We start from the raw sequence: 18,870 nt of genomic DNA on the forward strand, positions 1-18,870 counted from the left end.
TACGGTGGCTGTATAGTAAGTCTTAATATCACGCAGAGTGACTCTTCCCTCTTTATTCTTCTTTGTCAAGATTGTTTCAGCTATTCTAGGGCTCGTGCCTTTCCGTATAAATTTTATAATAAGCTCGTTTATGTCTACAAAAACTTTGCTGGGATTTTTATAGGAATTTCATTAACACTGTAGATCAGTTTGGGGAGAATTCACATTTTTACTATGTTGTGTCATACAGTCCATGAACACAGTGTGTCTCCATTTATTTAGATCTTCTTTGAACATCACTGGAATTTTCAGCATACAGGTCCTGAACATGTTTTGTTTAGTGTGTACCTAAGTATTTCATTTTCTTTGGAGTAATTGTAAATGGTATCACTTCTGTTTCTGTTTGTTCATTGTCAGAATATAAAAATGTGATTTATTTTTGTGTGTTGATCTGTTATTCTGTGACTTTGCTGAATCACTTATTAGTTTTAGGAGGTTTTCTTTAGTAGATTCCTCGGGATTTTCTATGTAGACAGTCATGTCATCTGCAAATAGAAATAGTTTTTTTTTTTTTTTTTTGGAGGAAGATCAGCCCTGAGCTAACATCCGTGCCAATCCTCCTCTTTTTGCTGAGGAAGACTGGCCCTGAGCTAACATCTATTGCCAATCCTCCTCCTTTTATTCCCTTTTTCTCCCCAAGGCCCCAGTAGATAGTTGTATGTCATAGTTGCACATCCTTCTAGTTGCTGTATGTGGGACGCCACCTCAGCATGGCCGGACAAGCGGTGTGTCGGTGTGCACCTGGGATCCGAACCTGAGCCGCCAGTAGCGGAGCGCACGCGCTTAACCGCCAAGCCACGGGGCCGGCCCCAGAAATAGTTTTATTTCTTCTTTTTCTTTCTGTACAGCTTTACTTCTTTTTTATGCCTTCTTTTAACGGGTAGAACTTCTAGTACTATGTTGAATAAGAGTGATGAGAGCAGACATCCTTGTCTTGTTCCCAGTCTTAGGGAGAAAGCATTCAGTCTTTTCATCATTACATACGATGTTAGCTGGAGGTTTTTTGTAGATGCTCTTTGTCATGTTGGGGTAATTCCTCTCTATTTCTAGGTTCTTGAGAGTTTTTATCATGAATGAATACTGGATTTTGTCAAATACTTTTTCTATGGCAATTGATATGATCATATTATTTTTCTTATTGTGATTGTTGATATGGAGCATTGCATAGCCTACCTCTTTTTTTTGTAATCCCTCAATTTCACATTTTATTTTCATGACATTGAGTTTGGGGAAGGAAAGGAGTCATGAATGCTACATCTTTTTAAATGTTGCACAGAGGTGCACTTGCTTCATTGTTTGCCCTCATGCCCCTTCTATTTCTCTGTCTCCATCTTGTTCTGACTTTATCTTTGTTTCTCTTGTGGTGTCTCTACAAATTATGCTTCAGATAATCCAGACCAGAAAAGTTGGAGCCTGTACTGCTGGTTGATACATCTGAATAATCTGAGTTCATATTTATTTATTTATTAAAAAAAATTTTTTTTATTTATTTATTTTTCCCCCAAAGCCCCAGTAGATAGTTGTATGTCACAGTTGCACATCCTTCCGGTTGCTGTATGTGGGACGCGGCCTCAGCATGGCCGGAGAAGCGGTGCATCGGCGTGTGCCCGGAAGCCGAACCGGGGCCGCCAGCAGCAGAGCGCACGCACTTAACCACTAAGCCACGGGGCCGGCCCTGAGTTCATATTTAAACCTAGCTTTTCCGGTTTGGCAGTGGAAGTAGGTACCACCTGTTCCATTGCATTTTTACTCCCAGGCATTGCCTCTCAACATTGTAAGACTTTTCAATGGATTCTCTTTTGTCTTTGGGCAAAGCATAAGGGGAAGGAATTTAAATGGAAAGAGGGTCATTTCTTGATGGTTCATTTGCTGCTGAAGTGATTAAATACAGGGGAATAAAGAGCCATAAAAAGAATTTAAAAAAAAAAAGAAAAAGAAAACAGAAAATGATTTTGTTGATTCTGGGGTTACATTAATCTAGCTTGAACCTGGGTTCTGGGAATTAGTAATAGTGTGTCCCTGGACAGCTTGCTCAACCTCTTATAAGTTTTTTTAATTTGTGAAATGGGGACATCTCTCTCAGAGTGGATTAAATGAAATAATACAAGTCACCTACTCTGCCTAGTGCCTAGGAACCTTGTATGCACTCCATAAATAGTGGTTGATTTGGTCCCAGTGTCGCTGCCCATGGAATGGGTGAATAATTCTAGCAGGGAAGAAGAATGAAAAGTAGAAGTGTTTGTGGAGTGAATGCTGAAATAGAATTGCTACTATTATTAGGTAAAAGGAAGCTAAGGGAAATTTTTTTCAAGAAAAAGGCCAAAATGCCTGAAACAGTTGTGTTTGAGAGTGAACATGTGAAAACCTATGAATTGAAGGTGATTTCTAATGATTTGTTAAAGGCTACTTGAGAGAGAGCTCCCAGTTCTGCTTTGGTGCAGTCTCTGCTCACAATGCTGTATGTTCTAGTGCTGCCTGCTACAGAGTGGGGCAAGCCTTCCAGAAGACCCACCACCAATAACAGTTTCCAAACTAGACTGCCCGGCAGACTCATGTGGGAAAAGCTGTTACATGAATAGATTTTCAGGACTGGCTTCCTGGATTCCAATTCAGTAGGTTTGGAGGAGGGTCCAGGAATCTGTATATATTCTTTGAGACAAAGATCCCAGGAAATTCTGAAATGGATCCGAAAGGAGAATGAGAACCACTGGGATGAAGTCACCATTTGAGGTTTAGCAGCTGTAGTAGCGTTTTAAGTTCTGCTACCAATTTTATGTGCAACTCCAGGAAAATCATTTAACCTTTTTGCACCTTCCTTGACTCAGCCTTTTAAAAGAAGAGGCATAAGGGATAAAAACTCTGACCTACTTTACATAGTTGTTGTTAAGAATTACTTTAAAAGGGGCCGGCCCTGTGGCTTAGTGGTTAAGTGAGTGCGCTCCGCTGCTGGCGGCCCGGGTTCGGATCCCGGGCGCGCACTGACGCACCGCTTCTCTGGCCATGCTGAGGCCGCGTCCCACGTACAGCAACTAGAGGGATGTGCAGCTGTGACACACAACTATCTACTGGGGCTTTGGGGGAAAAAATAAGTAAATAAATAAAATTAAAAGAAACAGTCCCATGAAATTCATTAATTAAAAAAAAAAAAAAGAATTACTTTAAAAAAATAACTGAAAAGTACTTTGCAAATAGAAATTACTCTATAAATGCCTTTTTAAAGAAATGTAATTTTCTAACACAGTTTTAAACACAAATAGTCTTTTGGAGTGCATCAGCTCAGATTACAAATATCAGATGACATAGTTTCATGATGGCCAGAACCCAAAGTTGGAGGCAATGAGGAAACAACACAAAGTTGTAATGTCTTCTTTTATCTCTATCATTGTTAAAAAATAATGCTGATGCTAACCTCTAAATTCACATTTTCCCATTTAGTTTATCTTGTATTTTTAAGATACTACTCCCACCAATTTGAGAATTTAATGAGAAAAATAAATGACTTCTATCATTGCTGCTGTGTTGTTCATCCTTCCTCTCCCAGTCTCTCAATTAAAGGCTTGCTTCTCCTGTCACAGACACATCTATGGATCTGTTAGAAGTCTGTAAATTGATGCACACCTGCAGAGTTGGTGAAGACACTGATAGTCCTGTCCCCTGATGCAAGATGTGTTCTGTCAATCATCCATCCTCAGGAGTGCCTGAAAGTGCTCCCCTTCAAATATGCTGCAGTGCAGTCCCCAAACCATCTTTTCTCCAAGGCTAAGACAAATGGAGGCTCATGAATGCTGAGGTACATGAGTTAGGTTTGGAATTTACAGATTATAAACTCGTTTTGCACTTCAAAATTGGTGGCAGGGGGTCCGGCCCAGTGGCGGAGTGGTTAAGTTCGCGCACTCCGCTTGAGCGGCTCGGGGTTTGCTGGTTCGGATCCTGGGCAAGGACCTACGCACGGCTCATCAAGCCGTGCTGAGATGGCGTCCTACATAGAGCAACTAGAAGGTTGTACAACTATGATATACAACTATCTACTGGGGCTTTGGGGAGAAAAAAAGGAAAAAATGGGGAAGATTTGCAACAGATGTTAGCTCAGGGCCAGTCTTCCTCGGGGAAAAAAAAAAAGAAAGAAATGTGGGATGCCCTAAATTCCCTCAAATTAAAAAATTGGTGGCAGGGTTGTTGAGGCAGTAACAAATATCAGACGGGTTAGAAGGGAGAGAGTCCATGGGAATTCAGAATACATTGTTTTAGGCACTTGTTACTACAGTCATGTCCTGTGGTTTACAACAGTATTTAGGTGGCAGTATAGAATAATTGTTCTGGAGTTGGACTGGCCAGGTACAAGTTCTGGACCCATTGTGGCCTTAGGCAAGGGATCTAACCTCACCAAGCTTCCGTTACCTCCTGTTTAATCTGGGTGCTAACAGTAATTATCTCATAGAGGTGCTGAGAAGGTCAATGGAAATAAGCATAGAAAGTTCTAGTTGGGGTCCTGGCATATATTAAGTGCTCCATATAGCTGAGCCGTCTTATCTGCTGATAGAGGCAGTGGTGTCCTGTAGAAATAGAAGGCAAACCAGGTGAATGAATGTGGATCTCAGAGGTTGGAGCAGTCCATATTTAAATATTGTTAAACCCAGAAATCAATAAATTTATCTATATGTATTGTTTATATTTTGTGGGATTTTCTCTGACATTATATTCTTCTACTCTGCTAGTATATGTTTGTAGTTTTTGGTACAGATAAAACCACACAGAGTGATGATGCTATGTGGTTTTTTACAATGTGTTTTTATAGGACAATGAGTGTGAAGGTTGGGTTGATAACTAAGGAGCTGCCTCCATTTTTTAGTTTTGTTATGCAAAAAGCTATTGGATAGCTTTCTACTCTTAATCAATGGGTGTCTCTGTTGACTGCTGTTGATAGGAAAGTGTTATCAGTTGCTCACTCAGTGTGATTACATGAAGATCAGGTAGAGCTGGAAATAAAATAAGAAAAACTTTGAATATAGTGCTTCACTTCCCTTGGAAGCTATAAATCAGAAGGTAAATCTGCATGATATGTGCACAATTTATATGCTCCTCAATTTCAATTGGAGATCCCTCAAGCGACAGAGAAGTGGTCTCCTTTTGCACTGTCCATTGACACTGGAATAAGTGTTAATAACATGCCAGAATCTTCAGTCCAGGAAGCTTAGAGCCTTTTCACACTGCCTCTGAGATAAGCCAATTTGCCAACTGCTCTCCTAGGGTGACCACCTGCTCCTGGGGTCCAAACCATCCTATTTTAGACAAATTCAGGACCCACTTTTTGTTGAATGCCTTGTCTTTTTAAAAATTTTTTAACACTGATATCATTGCCAGATATTTGCATTATTAAAAAGCAAAAGGAATCTATTTAATAAAAATGACAGGGCCGGCCCCGTGGCTTAGTGGTTAAGTGCGCGTGCTCCGCTGCTGGTGGCCCGGGTTCGGATCCCCGGCGTGCACCGACGTACCGCTTCTCTGGCCATGCTGAAGCCACGTCCCACATACAGCAACTAGAAGGATGTGCAACTATGACATACAACTATCTACTGGGGCTTTGGGGGAAAAAATAAATAAATAAATAAAATTAAAAAAAATGTGACATTAAAATAATAGTACCTCATTTTTTTGATTCTTTTTGTTTTTTTTTTTCTCAATGAAGATTTTTATCTTGTAAGGAAACATGGCATTCAAGAGCAGATTGGATGATAGGGTACTGTATTTTCCTATCAGTGTGGTATGGACAGACTGAAAACGTTAAGTATACATGGATTGGTTGGTTATCATGCAGTTTGGACTATTCCTGTCTCTCCCACTGTGGGGTGTACCACATGCAGACCAGTTAGCCTGCTCTGGAGGCCTGGAGAGAGCCTCCCTCTTCTCTGTCTCTCAGGCTAATTGGGATTGAAGTGAGATGGCATGACTGTCAGGGTGGCCTCAGAGAGCTTTCTGCCTGCTTGTGAGGAAAGGATTGGTGGGAGAACATACAGAGAGCAACTTTCTTTCATGTGGTTGTTAATACTACAGAGCTGAGTAACATCAGACATAGGAGCATTGGGCTTGGAGACAGGTGCATCTAGGCCCAAGGGAACAAACTTAAGTTCATCCAGCCTTAGTTTCCATCACCATCTAATTACTAATTAGATTGAGATTACTAATCCTTTTATTTCATCAAATTGATGACTCATTATACTTTTATTGCACCACTGTAAAACTTACCACTCTTTTATGTACACTAAGAAAGAAATCTCGTTATTAATTTGACTATGACATATTGCTAAGGATACCATAAATTATAGGATCTGTCCTGATTTCAGAGAGATAAAGTTGTAAAATATGGAAGCAATCACATCATAAATTTGTAAGGACCACAATAGTTAATACCTGTAAAATATGAGCAGTGTCTTAACACATAGCGAGCGCTCAGTATTGTTAACTTTCTTCCCTCAGCCCTCTCTCCAGGTGTTTTCTTCCTAATCAATCGGTAAATCTTTATGAGCATGATCCGTATCCAGCATTGTTCTTTGTATCTAGGACATAGCCGTGAACAAAGTAGACATAAACCCTAGTTCTGCATTCTACCCTATGTACATCATAAAGGACCTACCCCCTCAGTAGCCAGCAGAATTACACCTGAGCTCAGAGCTGCTTCTCTTGGCCATTATTGGGTTTGAATATTGTGTTAGTAGCAAATACACATATAAAATCTGTCAAAGTCCTTACAGTTTCATTACCCTCCAGCATTTTCTGTGTACCTTGTACTCTCGCTAAGCCAATGGCTTATCTCAGATCCCTCAAACAAACCATGCCATGCCCCACCTCCCTCCTTCTCCCCATGCTAGTTGTGCTCTCCATCTGGTATTTCTTGCCCTCAGCCGTTAACATGCAGCTTCCCCAGCAATCCCAGAAGCTACTTCTTTCCTAGTCCTTCCATCTGACTATAATTTATCTCCTCAGGCCTTCCTCACAGTACTCTTTTGCATTTGCTTCTGCGACGGTACTCTCCGAATGCAATACTATAGTCACGTGCACATAGGCTCCTTAAGGAAGCCCAGTGAACAATAATTGCAGGCCAAAGATACATGTTTTTATTAACGCATATCAGCCAGTCACACTGAATTATACAAATGCGTATTCTCTATTTTACACAAATTAAATCCAGGGCCTTCCTGTTGGGTCATATGGCAGTCCTGCACTTACTCAATGATTTTTATATTTTATTAACAGGAAGCATGTAATTAAAATCTGAAGACTTTCCCCACCCCTTTCCTTTTCATATGTATCTGTTCTAGCTTCTCATATTTCTGGACCGACTTAAACTTGTCAGCCAGAAAGATGGATGTCATTCAGGTATTGGCAGGAAGAGATGCTTCTGTAAATAGTCTTTTTCACATCTGGGTGTTCAGTTTCTCCTGCTGGGGTGGGCTGAGAGAATCTGATGAGCTTTGGATATTTTTTTCCATACCCAGGACCAATCCAGCCTATGCTGCTCTGTGCCTCCGCTCTGGCACAAGCCCATCCTGTTCTTCCTCATTTTTCAACACCCAAGTGCAGCTGTGGGGCCCTTCATCCGCTTCAGACTTGCCAGTACCCACCACTTGAAACTGGGCCCTGCTGTGATTCTAAGTCTCCATCCAGAAGGAGCTGAGTTTTTTCTCAGGACTCAAGAGACTGTGAAAGTCTCATGAAAAGGAAAAATTTCGTGCCAAGAGAAGGAAGTGCAAACACCTTCTGTTTTCTGCCTCTAAAGCAGGGCCAGTGGTTTCCGCTGCTGTGTTTTTTTATGTCATTTGACTAACCATCTCCCTACAGGCCCCAGCAAATGCGAGCAGTGCTGATCCAGCCTCCCAGGATCCTTTGAGAGTTACTGTGATACAGTATTTTACTGTTTGCAGCATGACTATAGACTGCCTCTTTTATAGGATTTAAAACCTTCCTGTCAGATGCCCATAGGCCTCCGGCTCATATCTACCTCGTTTTGTGGTCAGCCTTCTAACTCGTACATAATCCCCAAGCATACAGCTGGGTTTTTCTCTGCATTTAAATTGTTACTCAGAATTTCATGTAGCCTTTTTAAAAAGCCATCCCCTAGGTGGTTTAAAAAAGGTGTAAATCCAGTCTTTAAAAGCCATGAAAGGCATATATGTGAGTACAGTTGACATTTAAATATATATATTGGCATTTCACATATGTATATTTTTCCAGTTGACAAAAAGCAACCTAGTAATTTTACACTGGGTTTTCATACCAGGAAAGTAAATTGTTAAACATTACCAAAGTATAAAGTGATCTTTGATTTTAATCAGAAAGACTTGCTTTTTGATGCTCAAGAGCAAAGTTGTAAATGGGTAGAAAATTGCACATTTGGTTCCTGCTCTTTGCCTTTTCTTGTACTTTGATGAAGGAAGGGCTTTTATCAGCACATGGAAAACCCGAAAGGAGCTGCTTTTTTTAAGGAATGGGCTCCTCCCTGCTCAAAAGATTGCCACACTATGGATAACTGAAAAGCAGATGTAAGAATTAGAAGGTTATTCTGATAATCTGACTGCACTGCCCCATGTAGTTTGTATTATACTCACATATATGTTATTCCATGAAAGCCAGGCAGGGCACATATACTTTGGCTGGGTAAACTGAGGTTAGAGAGGTATGGGAGGCTTGCCTATGATCATACAGCCAGTATGTGGTGAACCCAGGACTCCAAGATTCGTTTTCCCTCCTTTAAATGGTCTTGCCATGCACTTTCCAGGCATCACATTAGAATCTGCTAAGACCGTATCTAGTGGCTGGGTAATTATTTCAGGATCACTTCCCCTTCCGTTTTTTGACACTGTTTATCTAACCTTCAGAATTCTTTCTCTGCCCTCCGAACTTCCATTTCCTGGATTCAACTTTCATCTTCTCAGGGTATAGGTGATCTTTTAACAGTTGCTTGGCATTCTTTACTAGTTCATCCATTTCTTTGTTATATACTTATCACAAATTCCCAGGACTCAAAAGTGTCTTAAATGCATCTCCCAGAACGTTCTCAGAGTTTTTGCTTGTATCTGAATGAAAGATCTACGCATTCAAGAGAGAGCTTCTGAAATCAAACCAAGCGGGTTCCGATATTTGCCCAACTGTGTTGATTTTCAGTCTTGCTATGGTGGAATAAGCAGAGGTAATATTAGAAAACTTTCAACTGAGGCAATAAAAATGAAAGCAAGAGCCAAAGTTTCTTCACTCTTTATCTGTGTCCATTTGACTTTCCAAATACTTGTCTGGAAGAAATTGAGCATGTTTAATATTTTAACACTCACTTCACATTCATTCACTCTCAGGAAGAAGGTGTTTTGTGTTTTGAAGAAAATATGCTCTTCAGAAAGAATCATGTATATATAAATTTTTTTCATTAATGTGTTTAATTTTAGAGAGCCATGAAGGGATTCAGCCTTATTTTTTAGGTTTTCATTTAGCTCCTGAATGGCATGTATCATCATTACAGTTGGAGGGATTCTTTTTTGCCATGGAGAAAGTGAAGTCATATTGAAGAAAACATTTTAAGATTTAAAAACTATGGGATTGTATTTATATTGTAGAATTCTAACATATTTCAGTTAGATTTTTCAAGCTCTATCTGACTACTGTTGCTCCTGGCTAAAACGTTAAGTGTTCAGCTTTCTCCCTGCGAAAGAGCTCTATTTTTCTTCCTTAATAGAAAACAGAATTAATTGAACCAATAAATGAAATTATTGCACTTTTGATTTGGACAACCTGAAACATACAAAGTTTGAAATTATCAAGCATTTTCTTGAGTGGTGGTTTTTTGGGGTAATGTTTTCTGTCAGTGTGCTACAGTCCTTCCTCCTTCCCAGTTTCCCTCTCTTCTTTTTTGCATTAATGGTGTTCCATAATAAATATTATTTATAGAATATGCCTGGTCTGTACTATTACTAGGAAAAGCTTAAGGATGACTAAAATCTAAGACTAATTTAAAGCCCAGCAACTGGAAAGCCTTACTTCTGGATCTACAGGCACTTATCTCTCTTGTGCTCATGGAAGACATCGCTAATGGATCAGTCTTTCTAGCAGAGCCCAGATGTGCCCTCCTGATTCTTTCCAGTGCTGCTCTGCAAGCTGCCTCCCTCAGTCATGTCAAGATGAAATCTGTATGTCATCTTTGAATGAGAGTATGTTTATTGAAGGTCCTCTTATGGGCAAAACCCTGTGCCGAAGAGAGGAGGTACAGAAAAGTTCTTTCTTCTAGGCATTTATATTTCTGGTTTGAAAGGTTACTCCAACACTAGATAGAACCATAATAAGCAAAGTACAGATAAAAGCTCCTGTAATTAAGTGGACACAGATGATCACTATCTGCCCAGGAAAATCCTGAGTTGCTCTGATGTTATCTGAAATCAGACTGTCAGTGGAACTTCTTTCTCAGTTGCGGTAAAGCTGAAGAACTTGTTTCCTTTCTTTAAGTTTTGAACAGGGATCAGGTACCGGTTTGAGTAAATGTTTAAAATCAATATTTTAGAAATGGAAATCTAGATATGATATATATGTTCTGAGGTCACTGGCTGCATTTGGCCTCAGTTCTGCACGTAAACTTTGGAGGACATGGATCGAGTTTTGAGTAATTTGGGATCAGTAGTTCAATCCTGGATAATTTAGTGACTCAGCACAGTAATAAACTCTGGAACCTTCTGCTTCTGTGTTTCTTCTCTGCAGGAATTAAGGGCAGATAGGAAGAAAGCAAACATGAATTAATTTGATTTTATGTGCTTAAGCCGACATAATGAGAATCTGTTGGTGTGGCAGAAGTTACCACCAATCTACATAAAAATGAATAATACTGACATTAAAAGAAAGAACATTAATTATGTCTCTGTGATTGCAGACTTACATCATTTCAGGGGCTTGTGCTTACACATAAGGGTCTCAAGTCTCTGAATTTGTTGGATGCTACGTGGAGTGTGATGTGACAGAGGGGTCTGAAACATTGCCCTGCCTATCCCAAGTGACATTTCCTGGTGTTCCTGATATTGACTTGCTGTTTCACTAAATAATGCCATCTTTTGTCACAAAGACAGAAAACACTTTTGTGTTTTCAAAGAGTAGAAATAAAATGGGTTTTCCTACCCTCTTTGGTAACCAGGTACTTTTAATAGCAAGGCTATTCTTGGCTTCATTCCTTGGCCAATTTTGTGATAATTTTTTTAGCATGTTGGAGCCCACATGCTCAGTGGCAGCTTTTCAGTAGAAAATTCAAAGATCAGTTACCAAGGATTCCACATTTCCTGTTAGAAGAGGTCAAGCAAATGATACAAGTTATGTAAGTATTTCTCAGACAAAAAAGGAGCTGTTCTCTCAGGCTAAGTGTACCCTTTGCAGCTAGCTGATACGAATCTGTCAACTCACGTTTTTAAATCTTTAGGACTGTGTAGTTTAAATGTGAAAGACAGCACAAGCATTAAAAAACAGCTAGAATTGATGAGATTTGTTAGGAAAATATTGCTAATATTGCTAACATTGCTGCTATGATATTTGTAAATGATAAAATATCAAGTGAGGTTTTTATCGCTCATAAAGATTAAAGTTTGTTTCAAAATCATGTAGAAATTTTATTTTAAAAATTTGGGTATAGGATTCAGAGGATATTATATACTTCACAGTATATTATCATCTTTGGTTTGTGAAGAGGCCCCTCATGGTTTGTTTGATCTTACTTCATTATTTTTCTCCTTCACTCTGATTCTGTTCTTTTTTCCCCAGAGATCCTAACTAGTAATGTTTTTAATTCACCTGAATGTTTTTTACTATAGAACTCATTCTGTTATTGCATATTTTAAATTGCATCTTTGAAAATCTATCCACATTGTTTTATTTACATCTTATTCATTGCTTTTCATTGCTGTGTAGTATTCCATGCACACATCATCCCATACTACTTACCCATTCCCACAGGGAAGGACACCTTGATTGTCTATAACCTATTGCTTTCATACACAGTGCTGCCATGAGCATCTTCATGCCTGTTGCCTTATGGATCTTTATATATAAAGATGTGTATGTGTGTATGTGTGTATGTATGTGTATAGATGTACATATGTGTGTAAATATGTGTGCATTTGTGTATATATCTATCCATCCACCCAAAAATGGATTTCTTGAATTTTACAAATGTAGTGAATTTGATTATTAATGAATTTCACCAAAATCCGCTCTATCATCTGCTGAATGAGTGTACCATTCTATATCACCATCATTTGTATATGGAATTCACGTGAGCTTACCAGTAATTCACATTGCTTGATGTTCTAATCTTTGCCAACCAAGTGGGTATAAAATGGTAACTCACTATTTTGATTTTGCCTTTCTTTTGTTGCTAGTGAGGTCGAACATCATTTTATATCTTTAGCCATAGATTTTCCCCTCCTGGAAATTGCCTATTCAAATCTATTTCTGTTTTATAATTTTATTTATTTATGTTTTTCCCCAAAGCCCCAGTAGATAGTTGTATGTCATAGCTGCACATCCTTCTAGTTGCTGTATGTGGGACGCGGCCTCAGCATGGCCGGAGAAGCGGCGCGTTGGTGTGCGCCCGGGATCGAACCCAGACTGCCAGCAGCGAAGCGCGCGTACTTAACCGCCAAGCCACGGAGCTGGCCCTCTATTTCTGTTTTAAAAGGTGCATTTCCCTTTCTTTTCTTGCAATTGTTACTGTATTTTCTTAACTGTGTTTAAGAAGTTCAGCTTGAAGTTGTTCCTTTAGCACTTGGAGCAGACTTTGTGACTGTGAGCTACCACTCCTCCTAGCATTTCTTTTTGCCTTTTAACAACCTAAAGTCTTGCTTGTCCCTATGCAGTTGTTTTCCACCTGCTTTCCCCACATAAGCTCCTGCCTCCCTGCAATGCAGCCAAGCAAACTTGATCAAACCCTGTCAGGTCACTGCTTTGCTTAAAGCCTTCAGTGGCTTCCCTTGGCTTTTAGGAGTAAGGTCTGAATCTTTGCTGGGTCTCAAGGCCCCCCCATGATTTAATCCTTGACTCTGGTCATCCCCTTTGCTCTATGTTCTAGCCAGAGAAGACTTCTTCCTTACCTTTCCAGGGCCTTCTCTGGCCCAGTACGTGCTGTTCCCTCTGCTGTCCTCCCTCCACTTGGACAATGGCTACTCTTCAAGTTACTCGTAGTGTTTTCAGGAAAGCCTTCCCTGATCTTGGTGCTAGGTTGGGTCTCTCTTTGTCTCCCGTGGCAACCTCTGCTTCTTTCTTTGAAATTCTTTTTATAATTAACGATATTTAATATATCTTTTGTTTAAAGACAAAAGGGTGGGTGCAGAGGCATTTCCATTGGGAAATCCATGAGGTCAGTACCCGTGTCTTTGTTTCTGTCTACTGTAAGCCAAGCATCTAGCTTAGCACTTGAGACATAGAAGCGCAATTAACATTTGTTGACAGAGGGATAAAAGTTTATGCACATTAAATGCTAATTCTATCACTTGGGCTTTGTGTTTCATTTTTATTAAATAATTGGATCAGTTAGTCCATTTGGACCTACTTTTAATTCTGCTTTTTACATTTACTATAAAAATATATTTAATTGCATTTTTCCTGTTAATCGAATAAATATACTTAAATATATTTCTGTTAACATTGTCTGCAGGTTTATTTTTAATAGGGATATGTGTGCATATTATTAGCCTAAATGTCATTAGATACTGTGCTGCTGTGTCATGGTTTGTATAATTGTTCCTTTATTTTGAAGCATTAGGTTGTTTTCAATTTCATTACTTTATAATGAAATATAATATTTCTTGGTATAAATTAATTTCTTTTTTCCCCAAGTTATTTCTTTGGAATTACTGCTTTTGAAGAGCCCTTATTAAAGGCTGCTAGATGGTTTAGAAAGATTAAAGTCGGTTTCATTGCTAGGCTTTGTGTACCTGTTTATCTAGAGCTCCACCAAAATTGAGTTTTATAATTTCATTGTATTTTAATAGCTCTGAAGTGTAACTTTAAAGTTGTTTCAATTTGCATTTCTTTCTCTGCTGGTAAATCTGTGCATTTTTCACCAAGATGATTTACGCCTTCAATTTCCTCTATTTAAATTGTCAGTGTGCATCCTTTGATTTCTTCTTAATGTAATCAAATCTTTTCTTTTTGTGAGTGGTGTAAGGAACAGGTAGTCAGGATCTTATCTTCCTGCTTACTATTTTTGGAGCCTCACAGGATTTGCTTCTAAGAATATTCTTTGATACTCTAAGAAAATATGCAACAATATGAAGTCAGCTTTAGTATTACACCTTCTTTATAAATAATTCCCATTTAAATGTAGTAGTTATGGCCCCTCAGCACTGCTAAAACCAAACTAAAGCACTAACATTTCTCTTCATTTGGGGGAGCATTATTTCACTGAAAATGTAGGAATTCATGTAATAAAGGGTGTGTTTTCTTGGTTCCCTTTTAAATTTAAAAGTTATTTATGGATTTGCATTCCATAGTGTCTCAGCATCATTTAGAATTAGGCTTTGCTTACTGAACACAAACTGCAAAACCTCATTTAAGCGTGACTCAATTACCCTTTAATGTACAACAGCAAAGAGAAAAATCCATCGGAATTTGTCATTATGATTGATTCTTGTGCACAGAAGACTGCCAGTCTTTTGCAAAACTTTCATTCCCGTTTTTTTTGATCTTTTGCCTTTTTGTTTGATATGGTTGAATAATCTGCATAGTTTTGATATTTAATTCCCCTTATTCTTGTCACTTGGGAGCTAGGTTTGGGAGGTTGGCATTTCTTTATTCTCCCTCCAGTTAGGAGTTTCTTCTAAAGCATTTAAATTATGCAGAGCCTAGAATTATTCCAAGAGTGGTTTGATGAGGTTATTTTGCTTTACTGGGAGAAAACGGACAGCATGGGTTTGAAGCAAGTCATAGCTTAATGTTTAGGTTTTAAGTTTTCTCTTTTTTTCTTACTGTTTAAAAATATTTCTTTTGGGGGGCCGGCCTGGTGGCATCGTGGTTAAGTTTGCGCACTCCCCTTCAGCAGCCTGGGGTTCTCAGGTTCGGATCCTGGGCGCAGACCTATGCACCGCTCATCGAGCCATGCTGTGGCGGCATACCACATACAAAATAGAGGAAGATGGGCATAGATGTTAGCTTGGGGCCAATCTTCCTCACCAAAAAAAAATATATATGTATTTCTTTTTCTTCCAATTTCTTTTCTCTTTACTGGTTTTTCTCATGCCGAAAATAACATGAACTTTTACATGTGAAGGACTGCAGTGGACAGGTGGGCAAGATGTTCACTGTGCGAGATCACTGGCTAAGGGCGAATAGTGGCTGCATTCCAGAGCAAGGGTCATCTTTTTCTAACTCATACAAATACACTGCATGAGGTGGTAGCTATCCCTATGGATGTGTGACTTTAGTAGTTGCTATGACTTTCCCAGGTTTTGTATTTCTATGTGAGTTTCTTTTCATTTGTCTTTTTATAGTCTTGCTTTTGTGATCCTCAAGAAGAGATATCCAGTGGTCTGAGCCTTTTTTCTATTTATAGCTTGTTCCTCAGTAAGTCAGCACCCTTGGCTGGATCAGTGTTACCCTGTTCATTTAACCTCAAGTAAGTGTACTCCATCATGTTACTAACCTTAGGGAATAGCCCCCAGCTTTTAGTTCTTTCTGTTCCTTTCTTCTCACCAGTGGGAATGTCTGTTTTTTCAGAGCCATGTAAACTGAGAGGCATGGTTTTAGAGAAGAGCTCAGCTCTCAGAGATTAGTACAAGTTTGTTAAAGAGTTTTCTTTTGTGTCTGTGCTATAAGGATGGGAAAACTCCCCCTTTTTTCAGCCTAATTGCGTGTATTTCACAGTGGGATCGCTATGAATAAAGCTCTGGTTTATTTCCCGTTGGAATAGAAATGTTGGGTCATGGACATGCCTTTCTTCTTATCCGCAGCTCCTCAGTTCCTATCTTGAGTGGAACAGGACTTTAGGTGGATGGTTCTATAATTGACATGATAATCAGAAATCAGATGAAGGTCAATACAAAGATTCCACTGGTATCTCGCTTTTTGAATTCCTTGACCTGCTTTTCCTGTGTTGGAAAGGGTTCATTTTACTTGACATACTTCTTTGTGATTCCATGTTGGCGTAAGATATAAAGTTCATTGATGTTCTCTGAGATGGATCTTTTACTTTAAGACCCAGTTTAAACCAATGCCCTCTGAAGACTTTAGATTTGTGCTCCCTGCTCAATTCTAGACAAATGTGCTCGGGACTCGCAGCCATATTTGGCAGATCCTTGCCATCTTGTAGTCATCATCATCTATGTGTCTTTCATGCTATGAAGACAGCAGTATAGGAGGGGGATATTTGCCCATCCCCTTGTTTTCCTATTCCAAGTTTAAGCAACTGAAAGTATTCTTCCTAAGTCAGAACAGTCTTTATGAATAAAGATGTGGTTCTGAAATGACATAAGTTTTTCCTTTTTACAGTGAGATATCTGCCTGGTTTCATTAAGCTCAATTTTCTTCCTAGCTTATCATCAAGGAAGTGAAAGGTTGACTCTAAAGAGAAGGTGTGATTACCTGGGTATATAAGTAAGTTATAGAAAGAGAATTGGAAGGATATGCATAAACCTAATAAATCGTTACCTCTCACTGAAGAGGAGGAGGGCGTGGGTAGGGAAGAAGATATGGGCTTTATAAGGGATGTAGTTTGTTTCACCAAACACTATTGTACCGTTTAACTCTTTGAAAATGAGAATCTATTACTTACAAAATACTTTTTTTAAGGGGACAAAATTTTAAAAATCTTTTAAAGATAAATAGCTACATCAGTAGTCCTGCATTCCCTTTCCTTTGTTCTGAAGCAGAGCAGTCTTTCTCAACCACTTTGCCTGTTCTGTGTTTTCTGTTTCAGAACATCTCTCCCTTCCCTCCTATTGGCTTGAGTATGGCAGTGGCGGGGGAGTTGAGCTGAAATTCTCGTTGATGTGGAAGTATTCATGTTTCTTTACCATTTTTAGCAAGAGATGGCTTCAAGTTGGAGGCAAGCGTTGCTGTTCTGTAAATAGAGCTGCGGAATATATCTTATTTGTCATCATCCTATTATTCTTTGGCCTGTTTCTAGACATCAGCGCAATAAAGTTTGTGAATTCTTCAGAAGCTATAGTTTGAGCCTTTGCTGAGTGAAGCCTTATAGGAGCTTTTTTTGTTTTTTCAAGAAATTCAGGAAGTGGTGTATCTGATTATTTTTCAGATAGTCCACCTAAATGGAAATTAATTTTTCAACAAGAGCACTAAATCTTAGGGGGTATTATTAGAGTTTGCAAAAGCATCATATTATTACTTGATTTAAAGTCAAATACCTGAACCTGAATAATATAGGAAATCCCAAATAGTGACACTGAATTTAAGACAGCTTGGGTTGCATTTATAACTCCTAGCTGAGCAGCATGGATAATTGCAGCCCATTCTTGAATTAATGTGTCTGGGCCTGGGTGACTTAGCACATATGAGGGAAAAGTCATCAAGTAAACTATTCAACTGTTGTTAATTCTTACGAATAGAAAATATACAGAGCACTGTTAAGTCAGACATGAACATTATGGCACTTTAATCCCTCAGATCAGATGGAGTCAGTTCCATTTGCCATGGGAGAAATTTTAATTTACCCTTTAGTCAAGAAACTGAAGCAACATTCTCCTCTTGAGCCATTAAAAGTTGACTCTCTATTTTTCTTTGTTGGCATCTGGAAATTGAGTCGTTTGCAATGTTCTAGACTTATTTTTGGCTGTATATATAGAGCCATGATATTTAATGAAAATATAGTTTGATTTAGAAATACAACAGTGTTGAAAATTATTTTAGTAATAAGATTATCATAGTTACAAATTAATTTTGAAAATTCTAATTTTAGTGCTAGATGGCACCCAAGAGACAATCTATTTTCACCCCCCTTGTATTTTTTACAAATGATGTCTAGAGGTGAAGCTGTGACAACTGTGTTGCAAAGAAAATCTCACATTCAAATCAGCACCTTTCTATGTGTACTATAACTATGTATAACTATGTACTATGTGTTCTATGTGTACTATGTGTAATATAAGAGAGTGATGACTTAGATTACAGATGGAGTTCCATAGATGCCTGTTTAGTTATTTCTATTTAAATCTCTTCTGGAAGAAAACTTATAAGTATACATTGTTGTTCCTGTGTGTATCTATACACTTTAATTGTTATATATTTATAATCACTAACGTATATTGGGTTCTATATATCTTCATAATCTCTCTATATATTTAATCCTCATAACAGTCCTGTGACATATAGGCAGTGTATCGTGTCCATTTTAAAGATGAAGAAACTGAGGTATGGGAACATTAAATAACTTGCCTTGGGGTCAGTTAACTAGTTTGTGGTAGATCCATTTCCACTCCAGATCCTTCACTCACTATTTATAAAACTCTAACCAGTGCCTTTATAAGTTTAAACATTATAACATCCTGAAAATGTCAAAACAATGGAAAAAAAGAAATGTTGGATGATGTCTACTCTTGTGGATAATTCTTCCTTGTGTTCTGAGCTATTCTCCTCTTAAGACTTCGACCTGTCTTCCTCCCGGTGGTGTAGAGGCTGGAATGCTGTAGAATCAGCTTTACTGGCTGATGGCAGATGCATTTTGGGTCAAGGTAGCAGCCAATGCGTTTTGGGTGCCCCGCAGCTGTTGAGACAATATGAATCCGTGTGGTGGAGGTCTGCCAAGGTAGACGCTCGGCTCCTCATCATGCTTCGGGAACTCACACTTTCCGCAGACCTGCTGCC

At 38.9% G+C, this 18,870-nt stretch overlaps 1 protein-coding gene across 5 annotated transcripts in view; it reads left to right on the forward strand.

The window, feature by feature from the left end:
• PTPRG (protein tyrosine phosphatase receptor type G) overlaps positions 1 to 18,870 on the forward strand; it is a 680,315-nt gene that overhangs the window by 299,616 nt on the left and 361,829 nt on the right. The window lies entirely within an intron of this gene.

The sequence above is a fragment of the Diceros bicornis genome, chromosome 2, assembly GCF_020826845.1.
Source record: "Diceros bicornis minor isolate mBicDic1 chromosome 2, mDicBic1.mat.cur, whole genome shotgun sequence".
NCBI classification, from domain to species: domain Eukaryota; kingdom Metazoa; phylum Chordata; class Mammalia; order Perissodactyla; family Rhinocerotidae; genus Diceros; species Diceros bicornis.